General features: G+C 42.9%; 1 long non-coding RNA gene across 1 annotated transcript in view; it reads left to right on the top strand.

Moving 5' to 3' along the window:
- Nucleotides 1–12,547, top strand: part of LOC141584288 (uncharacterized) — a 42,426-nt gene that overhangs the window by 16,997 nt on the left and 12,882 nt on the right. The window contains exon 4 of the long non-coding RNA XR_012517246.1: nucleotides 9,826–9,972. This is a non-coding gene — a long non-coding RNA (uncharacterized LOC141584288). The remainder of the gene's footprint in view (nucleotides 1–9,825; nucleotides 9,973–12,547) is intronic.

The raw sequence follows: 12,547 nt of genomic DNA, 5'->3' as shown, positions 1-12,547 counted from the left end.
AAGAAACCAGCTCAGAGGTTCAATTACTTGCCCCAAACCTCCCAACCAGTAAGCCCAAGAACCAGGCTGCGAGAGGGTGTGAATGCTGGAACCTGCCAGCAGAGGCAGGAAAACTTTGTTCTAATCCAAGTGTATCAGACCTTCGGGGCGGGGGGGAAAAATCACTCTTCAAGGATGAGTTTTTGTGTTTTCATTTGAAAAATGAATAGATGGTCCCTATGGTGGTGCACTTTAAACTTAAATGCACTGGATCACCTGGAGATTGCACTGAAATGCAGATTCTAATTAAAAAGTTCTGGCATGACCCTGAGATTCTGCTCTGGGGCCATGCCTATGCTGCTGTTTGGAGGACCACACCGAGTACCCTTCCTTGTGTGGGAGACTAATAACTAACTTCTGCAAAGGGACAATATCTCCCAAAACTAAGAAATGGGCAAACCATATATTTGTGTCAATGTCTGCAATTTGAGATATTCACTGATAGCTGTCCATTTAAAAGCAGAACATTGTTGCTTGGTACAGATCTGTATTTGACATCATCCTATGCTTCTAAATTAATTGGAGTCTATCAGATCCTTTGGGAGAATGAAGCCTTGTTATTCCAGTCATCAGCCACCAATATATCCTTATCATTTGTGTTTTAGGTCAGTTATTTTTTATTCTTGATTGATAGCACACTTGGCATCTCAGGTAGAATCGCCCCAGACTTTCTATGTTGCATCTGATATGAAGCTGATGTTTTAAGTCTTTGGAACATGAAACCATCATTTTTATCTAATTACATGCATCCTATTTCCCAAACAAATAACCTCTCTCTATACTGGATCACTCTTACTTCTTTGCAGATATCACTTGCTTGCTAGGGAGTTACTAAATAAATGATAGCATGTGCTGAAGATCAATTTGAGAAAGTTTGCTAACTCTGTGTAGTACATTATAATTTACAAAAGCATTTTCACCTATGTCAATTCATTTCATCTTTAAAAACTTAGTGAATTGGATAGAGAAGATATTATTTTTCCTATTGCAGATGAAATGACCAGAAAGTTGTGACATACAAGTACACAACCAGTTTCTCCTGACTTTAAGTTTCAAGCTACTTACTGCACCACATTGCTTTCCTACTCATGGTTCAATGAGCATACCATTCTGTGAGCAAAGAGTATGCTCAAGCCGTATATTAAAAATAGGGTGCCTGGGCATGGTGGCTTATGCCTGTAATCCCAACACTTCGGGAGATCAAGGTGGGTGGATTGCTTGAGTCCAGGGGTTGGAGACCAGCCTGTGCAACATGGCAAAACCCATCTCTACCAAAAAAATACCAAAATTAACTGGACATGGTTGTGCACACCAAGACTGTGCCACTGTACTCCAGCCTGGGAAACAGAGCAAGACCCTATCTCAAAAAGAAAGGTCGGGTTGGGGGGAGAAAGAAGTGGAACAAGCTTGAGATTACCTTAGGAAAAAAACAAGGAAAAAAGAGTAATAAATCAAGGCAGATTACTGGCTAGGGAAAATCTTAAGTTTCTGGTGACATAATCCAGGTTTTGGTTTTATAGAATCATAATCTCAAAGATCATTGACTCACTTCTAGAACGGATATCTAAAATTGGGCCCTAGTTTTAGGCTAATATAAAGTACATTCAAGTCTAGTACATTTGATCTATTCAAACTTCTACTAACCTTTCTCTATGTGAGAAATGTCAGGAGATACAAAGATTGGCCGGGCGCGGTGGCTCAAGCCTGTAATCCCAGCACTTTGGGAGGCCAAGGCAGGTGGATCACAAGGTCAAGAGATCGAGACCATCCTGGTCAACATGGTGAAACCCCGTCTCTACTAAAAAAGACAAAAAATTAGCTGGGCGTGGTGGTGCGTGCCTGTAATCCCAGCTACTCAGGAGGCTGAGGCAGGAGAATTGCCTGAACCTAGGAGGCGGAGGTTGCGGTGAGCCGAGATCGCGCCATTGCACTCCAGCCTGGGTAACCAGAGCGAAACTCCATCTCACAAAAAAAAAAAAAAAAAAAAAAAAGGAGATACAAAGATTAAGGCACATTCTTGAACCATAAAAACTCCATTATTTAATAGGGAAGGCTTACTTTAATTATTCATACATTGGCTCATTTAAAAATATGGTTTAGCACCTTGCTATGTGCCAAACAGTGTTCTAGGCAGACAACAACAATGAAGAAGACAAGGGCCCTGACCTCAAGGACTTTATACTTGGCCAGTATAGAATACAGAAAAAATAGTGGGGGCACTGCCCGAGTTCCCAGAGAATCACAGTGAAGGGTATCTATCCCAATCCTGAAGAGTCAAAAAAAAAGGTTCCCAGAAGGAAGTGACATTTAAGCTGAGCCAAGTTAGAGGAGGGGAGGGGCCATATATACAAAGGCCTAGAAGCTATGGTGAGCTGGTAAATGTTTAATAACCGTCTCTCTAGAGGGAAGCTAGAATGCCCTAATTTGTAGGTTTTGCCAGTTTCCTTGATTTACTCCCATCATGACCTCATTGAACATGAAATTGGGAAGAGATATGCACCACTGGCTCTCACACCTGCATACAAATCAACTCTAGAATACCACTGCTTACAGGCAAAAGTGTGGTACTTCTGGGCAATGTCAAGCCCATCTATAGAATGTGAACTCATGTGTGTGTGTGTGTGTGTGTGTGTGTGTGTGTGTGTGTGTGTGTGTGTTTGGGGCAGTGAGCAGGGGAGGGAGTGGAGGTAGAAAAGGGAATGGTGGGAAGAAAGGCTAGAACATGCCTACATGCTGTTTTAAAGATCTGGACTTTATCTGGAGCTGCACAACTTCATTGAGTAAATATGAGTGACTGAGGCAAATATGGAGTCATTAAGTGGTTTTAAGGAAGGGGGATGACCTTGTTGAGAGTTATAACTATTGTTGACAGCAATAGCTTATTTTTCCCTTCTAGAGAAAGAGGATTTTGTGTATTTTCATCCCAGCCATATCTCTAGTCCTTAGAACACAGCCTGCCATAACGCGGCCTCTCCACAGAGGACAGGAGACTACTTCCAGTGCTCTGGAGTATGTATGAGAAGTGATGAAGTCGAGGTAGAGAATGGAGACAATGAGTGAGACAGTGTCTATAGCAAAAGGAACAAGGAACTAAAGCAGCAACTGTCAGCTAATTGAAGTCGAAGGGTTAATTCAGGAATTTGTTGTTGTTGTTGTTGTTGTTGTTGTTGTTGTTGCTGTTGAGAAGGAGTTTCGCTCTTGTTACCCAGGCTGGAGCGCAATCGCAAGATCTCGGCTCACCGCAACCTCCGCCTCCTGGGTTCAGGCAATTCTCCTGCCTCAGCCTCCTGAGTAGCTGGGATTACAGGCACGCGTCACCATGCCCAGCTAATTTTTTTTTTTTTTTGTATTTTTTTAGTAGAGATGGGGTTTCACCATGTTGACCAGGACGGTCTCGATCTCTTGACCTCGTGATCCACCCGCCTCGGCCTCCCAAAGTGCTGGGATTACAGGCTTGAGCCACCGCGCCCGGCCCCAATTCAGGAATTTTTAATATAAAAGAAATTTTGCCAGGCATGGTGTCTCACGCCTGTAATCTCAGCACTTTGGGATACTGAGGCAGACAGATTGCTTGAGCTCAACAGTTCCAGACCAGCCTGAGCAACATGGCAAAACCCTGTCTCTCTTAAAAAATAAATAAATAAATAAATATAAAAGAAATTTCATTACATTTAAAAGAATATGACAAAAAGCCAGTGAAGAGGAGAGGGAATCTGATTAAACATACTTTATTAATACTTTAAAAATAAGGCCGGGCGCAGTGGCTCAAGCCTGTAATCCCAGCACTTTGGGAGGCCGAGGCGGGTGGATCACAAGGTCAAGAGATCGAGACCATCCTGGTCAACATGGTGAAACCCCGTCTCTACTAAAAGTGCAAAAAATTAGCTGGGCATGGTGGCGCGTGCCTGTAATCCCAGCTACTCAGGAGGCTGAGGCAGGAGAATTGCCTGAGCCCAGGAGGCGGAGGTTGCGGTGAGCCGAGATCGCGCCATTGCACTCCAGCCTGGGTAACAAGGGCGAAACTCCGTCTCAAAAAAAAAAAAAAAAAAAAATACAAAAAATTAGCTGGGCATGGTGGCGTGTGCCTGTAATCCCAGCTACTCAGGAGGCTGAGGCAGGAGAATTGCCTGAACCCAGGAGGCGGAGGTTGCAGTGAGCCGAGATCGTGCCATTGCACTCCAGCCTGGGTAACAAGAGTGAAACTCCGCCTCAAAAAAAAAAAAAAAAAAAAAAAATTAAATGCATTTAAATAACTATATACAACATATTTTAATTAAAAAATAAATTAAGGTTTAAGCCGGGCATGGTGGCTCATGTCTGTAATCCCAGCACTTTGGGAGGCCAAGGTGGATGGATCATGAGGTCCGTAGTTCAAGACCAGCCTGTCCAATATGGTGAAACCCGATCTCTACTAAAAAAAAATACAAAAATTAGCTAGGCATGGTGGTACATGCCTTCCTAGCTACTCTGGAGGCTGAGGCAGGAGAATCGCTTGAAGCTGGGAGATGGAGGTTGCAGTGAGCTGAGATCACGCCACTGCACTCCAGCCTGGGTAACACAGCAAGACTCCATCTCAAAATAAAAAAATTTTAAAAATAAAAGAAGTTTAAAGTGCAATGTAATTAATATAAACAAATGTAATAAGAATAAATGGCCAGGCGCGGTGGCTCAAGCCTGTAATCCCAGCACTTTGGGAGGCCGAGGCGGGTGGATCACGAGGTCGAGAGTTCAAGACCATCCTGGTCGACATGGTGAAACCCCGTCTCTACTAAAAATACAAAAAATCAGCTGGGCATGGTGGCGCGTGCCTGTAATCCCAGCTACTCAGGAGGCTGAGGCAGGAGAATTGCCTGAACCCAGGAGGCAGAGGTTGCGGTGAGCCAAGATCGCGCCATTGCACTCCAGCCTGGGTAACAAGAGCGAAACTCCGTCTCAAAAAAAAAAAAAAGAAAAGAAAAAAAAAAAAAGAATAAATGCATTTTATTAAGGCTAAAAGGCCAAAGAATTGCTCTGAGGATGAGACCTTGTCTGTTTCACTCACTGCGATATCCCCAGTACCTAGAGCAATGCCTCGGCATGGCAGATGCCTGGCAACTATTTGCAGACTAGGTGAATGTATGAATGGGTAAAAGTCACCATTCACTGGGCACTCACCTGTGCCAGGACCACGAAGATGATTTTCATGCATATTATCCTTGATTCTCACAACAACCTTAGGAGGCGAACAATTATTTTTATTTACTAATGAGGAAAGAGAACCTTAGAGAGATCTAGAAACTTGTTTATAATCACACAGCTATTGAATGGTAGACATGGAATTTATTCTAGGTCAATCTAAACCAAAGCTGTGCTTTTAAGAACACCTATGATTTTAAGTGTCCAGCTTTTTTTTTTTTTTTTCTGAGACAGGGTCTTGCTCCATCACCCAGGGTGGAGTGCCGTGGCTTATTCACAGCTCACTGCAGCCTCGACCTCCTGGGCTTAAGTGATCCTCCAACCTCAGCTTCTCCAGTAGCTGGGACTACAGGTCCATGCCACTGCACCAAGCTAGCTTTTTAAATTTTTTGTAGAGACAAGGTCTCACTACGTTTCCCAGGCTGGCCTCAAACTCCTGAGCTCAAGTGATTCTCCCACCTGGGCTTTCCAAAGAACTAGGAGTACAGACAAGAGCCACCACACCTGGTCCTAGCTTTTAAGTAGTTAAATATCTGAAGCAAAAACAGAAAATATTTGAGAAAGGAATAGCAAAACTTTTGGTTCTTTGTATCACCAGAATACATCGAAGAGAGGGGCTAATTAACTACAGAAAGAATAGCATAGCAGTTAAGCATGTAGCCTGTGAAGCCACATGCCTGGGTTCAAATCCTAGTTCTGATGCTCACTAGCTGTGCAACCTCATCAAATTACTTAACCTTTCTGTGCACCAGCTCCCTCACCTATAAAATGGAGATAATGATAGTACCTACTTCATGGGATTGTTAGGACTAAATGAGTTTATATAGGCCGGGCGCGGTGGCTCAAGCCTATAATCCCAGCACTTTGGGAGGCCGAGGTGGGTGGATCACGAGGTCGAGAGATCGAGACCATCCTGGTCAACATGGTGAAACCCCGTCTCTACTAAAAATACAAAAAATTAGCTGTGCATCGTGGCGCGTGCCTGTAATCCCAGCTACTCAGGAGGCTGAGGCAGGAGAATTGCCTGGACCCAGGAGGCGGAGGTTGCGGTGAGCCGAGATCGCGCCATTGCACTCCAGCCTGGGTAACAAGAGCGAAACTCCTTCTCAAAAAAAAAAAAAAAAAAAAAAAAAAAATGAGTTTATATATATAAAGCACATGGAACAGAAACCATTTTGTGTTTGCTCTGATTGTTATAGCCTATTTTTCCCTGTTGGAGAAAGAGGATTTTGTCTGTTTTTATCCCAGCCATATCTCCAGTTCTTACAACACAGCCTGCCACAATGTGGCTTCTCCACAAAAGTTTATTTTTATTTATTTATTTATTTTTTTTTAATTTTTTTTGAGACGGAGTTTTGCTCTTGTTACCCAGGCTGGAGTGCAATGGCGCGATCTCGGCTCACCGCAACCTCCGCCTCCTGGGTCCAGGCAATTCTCCTGCCTCAGCCTCCTGAGTAGCTGGGATTACAGGCACGCGCCACCATGTCCAGCTAATTTTTTGTATTTTTAGTAGAGACGGGGTTTCACCATGTTGACCAGGATGGTCTCGATCTCTCGACCTTGTGATCCACCCGCCTCGGCCTCCCAAAGTGCTGGGATTACAGGCTTGAGCCACCGCACCCGGCTATTTTTTTTTATTTATTTTTTATTTTTTTTATTTTTATTTTTATTTTTTTTTTTTTTGAGACGGAGTTTCGCTCTTGTTACCCAGGCTGGAGTGCAATGGCGCGATCTCGGCTCACCGCAACCTCTGCCTCCTGGGTTCAGGCAATTCTCCTGCCTCAGCCTCCTGAGTAGCTGGGATTACAGGCACACGCCACCATGCCCAGCTAATTTTTGTATTTTTAGTAGAGACGGGGTTTCGCTATGTTGACCAGAATGGTCTCGATCTCTTGACCTCGTGATCTACCCGCCTCGGCCTCCCAAAGTGCTGGGATTACAGGCTTGAGCCACCGCGCCCGGCCTATTTTTTTTTTAATGAGATAATTAGTAAAATGAATGTCCAGCATATGTATGTGTGCGCTGCTCAGAAGATTCATTGAATCTGAAGATACAAACATTAATTTTGCTCACAAATCATGTTAAATGATACTATTTTTAAAAATGTGGTCAGCCACTATAAAATAAACTAAAAATCTCTTTTTTATTTTTGAGACAGAATCTCACTCTGTTACCCAAGCTGGAGTGCAGTGGTGCAATCTTGGCACACTGCAATCCCTGCTTCCCAGGTTCAAGCAATCCTCATGCCTCAGCCTCCCAAAAAGCTGGAATTACAGGTGCGTCCCACCATGCCTGGCTAATTTTCTTATTTTTAGTAGAGACGAGGTTTCACCATGTTGGCCAAGCTGGTCTCAAACTCCTGGCCTCAGTGATTCTCACACCACGGCCTCTCAAAGTGCTTGGAATTACAGATATGAGCCACTGCACCTGGCACTGAAAATACCTTTAAACATTTGGTTAACAGGTAAGCCTTAAATTTTATGTATATCATTGTCCAAATAATATTGACCTTAGGTTAGAAGAAAACTACGCAAAGATTAAAACTGTTAAGTATTAAGATTTTAGGATTGCAGTGATTTTACCCCTTTTTTGGTTTTCTTCATGTATTATTACACCATCATTGTTTCCATCATTTTTTCTCCTCTGATAATAAACTGAGAGCAAGTTCATCTACTCTTGAGAAAGGAAAATAAAAGACGGGAAATAATCTAACGGTTGAACTGCATGAAATAGTTTAACACTGCTCTTTTAACAGCTATATATTTTTCATAGAATAGCTCCAGCCACTCCTTGACTTGTGAAAAAATCATTTAGGGAGCTTCAGCATTATAACCAATGCATAACGCTTAAGGAAGATGGATCAAAGAAATGTCCCTATGAGTCATCCTTAAAATACTGGTATTTTCTTCAATAAGCTTGTACTGGGGAAAATTATAATTCCGCACAAGACTTGGAGACCTGTTATCACTTTGTAGATTGAGTAACCCTTGGAGACAAGGCAATCTACTGGCTAGGCAGCCTGGAAACAGCTTCTGGACCAATCAACCCGCCTGGAAACAGCTCTTGGACCAGTCACCTAGAAACGGTACCTGGACCAATCAGCTCTTTTCTGCGAACTATTTTTTTTTCTAAAATCTGCCCTGCTGCCTTGCAAACCAAAACCAGAGACATAAAAATGTACCTGAATTATTTCAATACCAACCTCACATGTCCTAGCCCATCTTTGGTGTATTTGACAAGTACCTTGAACTCTGTGTTCTTCAGTGGAATTAATTCTGAACCCAATAGTTTTTTAGCCACATCATATCCTTTATAGAACGAGGTAAGGAATGTCAACCTAAACAACAGAGAGAGACTCTCTAAAAGAAAATTATGTTTATGTAGGAATAGAGCATTGCAATGGGAACATGCATGTGATAGTAAACCGTGTGTACTCAAGGAAGTAAAGGAAGACAAAGGATTTTAAAGGAAAAAAACAGGAGGAGGTTACATAATTGTTTTGAAATAATTATCCTTGGCTACAAAGATCAATAACAAGAGTGACGCCAGTCTGGGTTAGACAGGCAGTTACTGGGTAGATGTCCTTGCAAAAATATATTTTGTGTAACATTATGATGGCCTTTGTGCAATGTTGTGTTATTTGCAGAATCTTTTATAATAGGTTTTATCAGGCAAACCTGCATGAGAACCCTCTCTTCATAGCCCTCCCTGGCTCTGTTTGTCAAGGTTGTTTTGTTTTGTTTTAACATGAATGACTCAATTTTGATTCCGATAACCTCCACAGAAATAAATATATTTCAAAATATACTATCTTGTACATTGTAGTTCCTCTACTATTTTTTCACTGGAGGATATTCTACCTTCTTCTTTCTACCTTCACCCTGGTTCTCAGCCGTGGTTGCACATTAGAGTACCTGGAACTTTCTGAAAAGTCCTGTTGCCCAGCCTTCACTCTAGACCAATTAAATCAGAATTTCTGTCATCAGTATTTGTTAAAGTTCCACAGATGGGCCAGGCACAATGGTTCATGCCTGTAATCCCAACATTTTGGGAGGTCAAGGCAGGAGGATCACTTGAGCCCAAGAGCTTGAGGTTATAGTGAGTTATGAACATGCCACTGCACTCCAGCCCAGATGACAGAGCAAAACTCTGTCTCCGAAAAGAAAAAAAAAGTTTCACAGATGATTCTCATGTGTATCTTAAATTGAAAAACCACTGCTTGGCTGGGCATGGTGGTTTACACCTATAATCTCAGCACTTTGGAAAACTCGGGCAGGAGGATCACTTGAAGTCAGGAGTTGGAGACCAGTTTGGGCAACATAATGAGACCCACCACTTAACAAAATCTTAGGAAGATCAAAATCTCCCCAAAGGCAAAGCTGTTTCTTGCATTTTGCTTTATCTCATCCTATGCTGCCTAATATAGTTTTTCTGCCCAGATGAGGTGATCAAGTGATAGAAAATACAAAGAGAGTCACAAAAAATGTACGTGGGATTTAGGATAAGGTCAGGATTGTCATCCTTTGCACTCGGTAAGGGAACGTGAAGTTGTGGTAGGAGCTTGTTCCTGGGTACTCAGATCGTCATTTTTTGCTTGCTTGTTTTTTTAAGGCCTTTCTCCATTGTGGACTTTTTGATGCTGAAAGAGGCTGGTGATATCTTCAGGTGGAGGCTTTCAACATTCATAAGGCCTTTTCCCAGTGTAGCAGATCTGCTTTTGAGGCCCAGCTCTGTCATCGCCTAACTCTCTGACCCAAAGTAAGTTAATTATAAAACGGAGAAGTAAAAATCTCTTTTGAGACTGCATCATAGGGATTACATTAGAAAATGTGGATAAAGCACTTAGCTTGGCTCTTGGTACATGCTCCATAAGATAGCAAATTAAAAATCAATACAAAATGCTTGAGATGACCCATTTGCAAATGTTATCCTTCCTGAGAGATCATTTGTAACGGTTAGTAGGGGGCCTTAGAAAGTAACCTGCAGGCCGGGCACCATGGCTCACGCCTGTAATCCCAGCACTTTCAGAGGCTGAGGCGGGTGAATCACTTAAGGCTAGGAGTTCAAGACCAGGCTAGCCAACATGATGAAACCATGTCTCTACCAAAAAAAATAACAAAAATTATCTGGGCATGGTGGCGCATGCCTGTAGCCCCAGCTACTCAGGAGGCTGAGGCATGAGAACCACGTAAACCTGGGAGGTGGAGGTTGAAGGGAGCCGAGATCATGCCACTGCACTCCAGCCTGGGTGACAGAGCAAGACTTGGAGAAAATAAAGAAGGAAAGAGGATAGGAGAGGAGAGAGGAGAGAGAAGAGCTGCGGTGACAGTGTTAAAATGTGTATCCTCAGAAAAGAAGGAAGGAGGCTGCAGTGACAGTGTTAAAAGTGTGTATCGAAAGAAAGAGAGAGAGAAAAGGAAGGAAGCAAGCAAGCAAGCTAGCTAGCTGCAGTGATGGTGTTAGTGTTAAAAGTGTGTATCCTCAGGCCTGTTATTTAATTACAGTTGTCCCTTCCTATCCGTGGGTTCTGCGTCTTCAGATTCAACCAACTGAGGCTTGAATGGATTTGGGGAAAAAAAAAATAACAAAAAAACTAAAACAAATTTTAAAATATAACAAGTGTTTATATAACATTGACATTATATTAGGTATTACAAGTAATCTGGAGATGATGTAAAGTATACAAGAAGATGTGCATAGGTCCGTTTTTGTTTTTTTTTTTTTGAGACGGAGTTTCGCTCTTGTTACCCAGGCTGGAGTGCAATGGCGCGATCTCGGCTCACCGCAACCTCCGCCTCCCAGATTCAGGTAATTCTCCTGCCTCAGCCTCCTGAGTAGCTGGGATTACAGGCACGTGCCACCATGCCCAGCTAATTTTTTGTATTTTTAGCAGAGATGGGGTTTCACCATGTTGACCAGGATGGTCTTGATCTCTTGACCTCGTGATCCACCCGCCTCGGCCTCGCAAAGTGCTAGGATTACAGGCGTGAGCCACTGTGCCTGGCACATAGGTTCTATGCAAATATTACACATTTTTTTTTCTTTTTTTGGAGACAGGGTCTTACTATTGTTGCCCGGGCTGTTCTCCTGCCTCAGCCTTCTGAGTAAGTGGGATTACAAGTATGCACCACCACACGCAGCTACTATGCCATTTTATATATGGGACTTGGGCATCCATGAATTTTGGTATCCAAGGGGGAGGGTCCTAGAATCAATTACTAACAGATACTGAAGAGCAACTGTAAAGACCATGTAATCTAATCACTCCTCCAGCAACGTGAACATTCCAAATAACATCATAGTAATGATGTATCAATGAAGTGTCATTGACTGCACAGACCTGAGAGGGAAAAACACTGCAGAAATAGGGTGACAGGAAAGAGAGAAAGAGAGAGTTTATGGTGTATCTCTAGAACTATATAGAAAGGAAAACACATCTTTCATGGTAGGCGCTCTTGTCCCAGCATTGGGAAACTTTCCTGGATTGTTGGAATGATGGGAAAGATACTGTGCTGCTACTCCAGCTGCAACTTTACCCTCTGGTATCAATAGGCCCTTTTGAAGACAGGAATTCCTTGGGGAATACAAGCTTGGCACAATTACAAAGTCCCCTTGATCTAGGAGTCAGAATCATATAGCAGCCTGATCTTTTCTCCTCAAGAAACCACTTTAAAGACACAGTCTGTGGTAGAAAAAGGCTTTCAAAACTAAATTACGTGTACATTTTAGTTTGTTAGAGCAAGAACTATCTTTTTGATTAACCATCAGTCACGGAATACTGTGTAATATATATATGGTCTTCCACTTCCTGGCATATAACTTTTTTTTTTTTTTTTGAGACGGAGTTTCGCCCTTGTTACCCAGGCTGGAGTGCAATGGCGCAATCTCGGCTCACCGCAACCTCCGCCTCCTGGGCTCAGGCAATTCTCCTGCCTCAGCCTCCTGAGTAGCTGGGATTACAGGTACGCGCCACCATGCCCAGCTAGTTTTTTGTATTTTTAGTAGAGACGGGGTTTCACCATGTTGACCAGGATAGTCTCGATCTCTCGACCTCATGATCCACCCGCCTCGGCCTCCCAAGTGCTGGAATTACAGGCTTGAGCCACCACGCCTGGCTCCTGGCATATAACTTTTAAAATCCTTGGACTCTCCAAAGTGATAAATATATTTTTGTATGCTAATTAGTTGACTGATGACTGGCAACTCCTATGTGCTTTAGGATGGGGCTAGTCACCCCAAAGACCAAGGCTGGATTAGAAAATTGGGACTTTCAGGCCCACCCCACAACCTTCTGGAAGAAGTAAGGAGAAAGACGCTTTAGAAATAAACTACA

This window comes from Saimiri boliviensis, chromosome 4, assembly GCF_048565385.1.
Source record: "Saimiri boliviensis isolate mSaiBol1 chromosome 4, mSaiBol1.pri, whole genome shotgun sequence".
In the NCBI taxonomy this organism is placed as follows: domain Eukaryota; kingdom Metazoa; phylum Chordata; class Mammalia; order Primates; family Cebidae; genus Saimiri; species Saimiri boliviensis.
The sequence above is the reverse complement of the archived record's forward strand: the minus strand, read 5'-3'. Positions and strand labels throughout refer to the sequence as shown.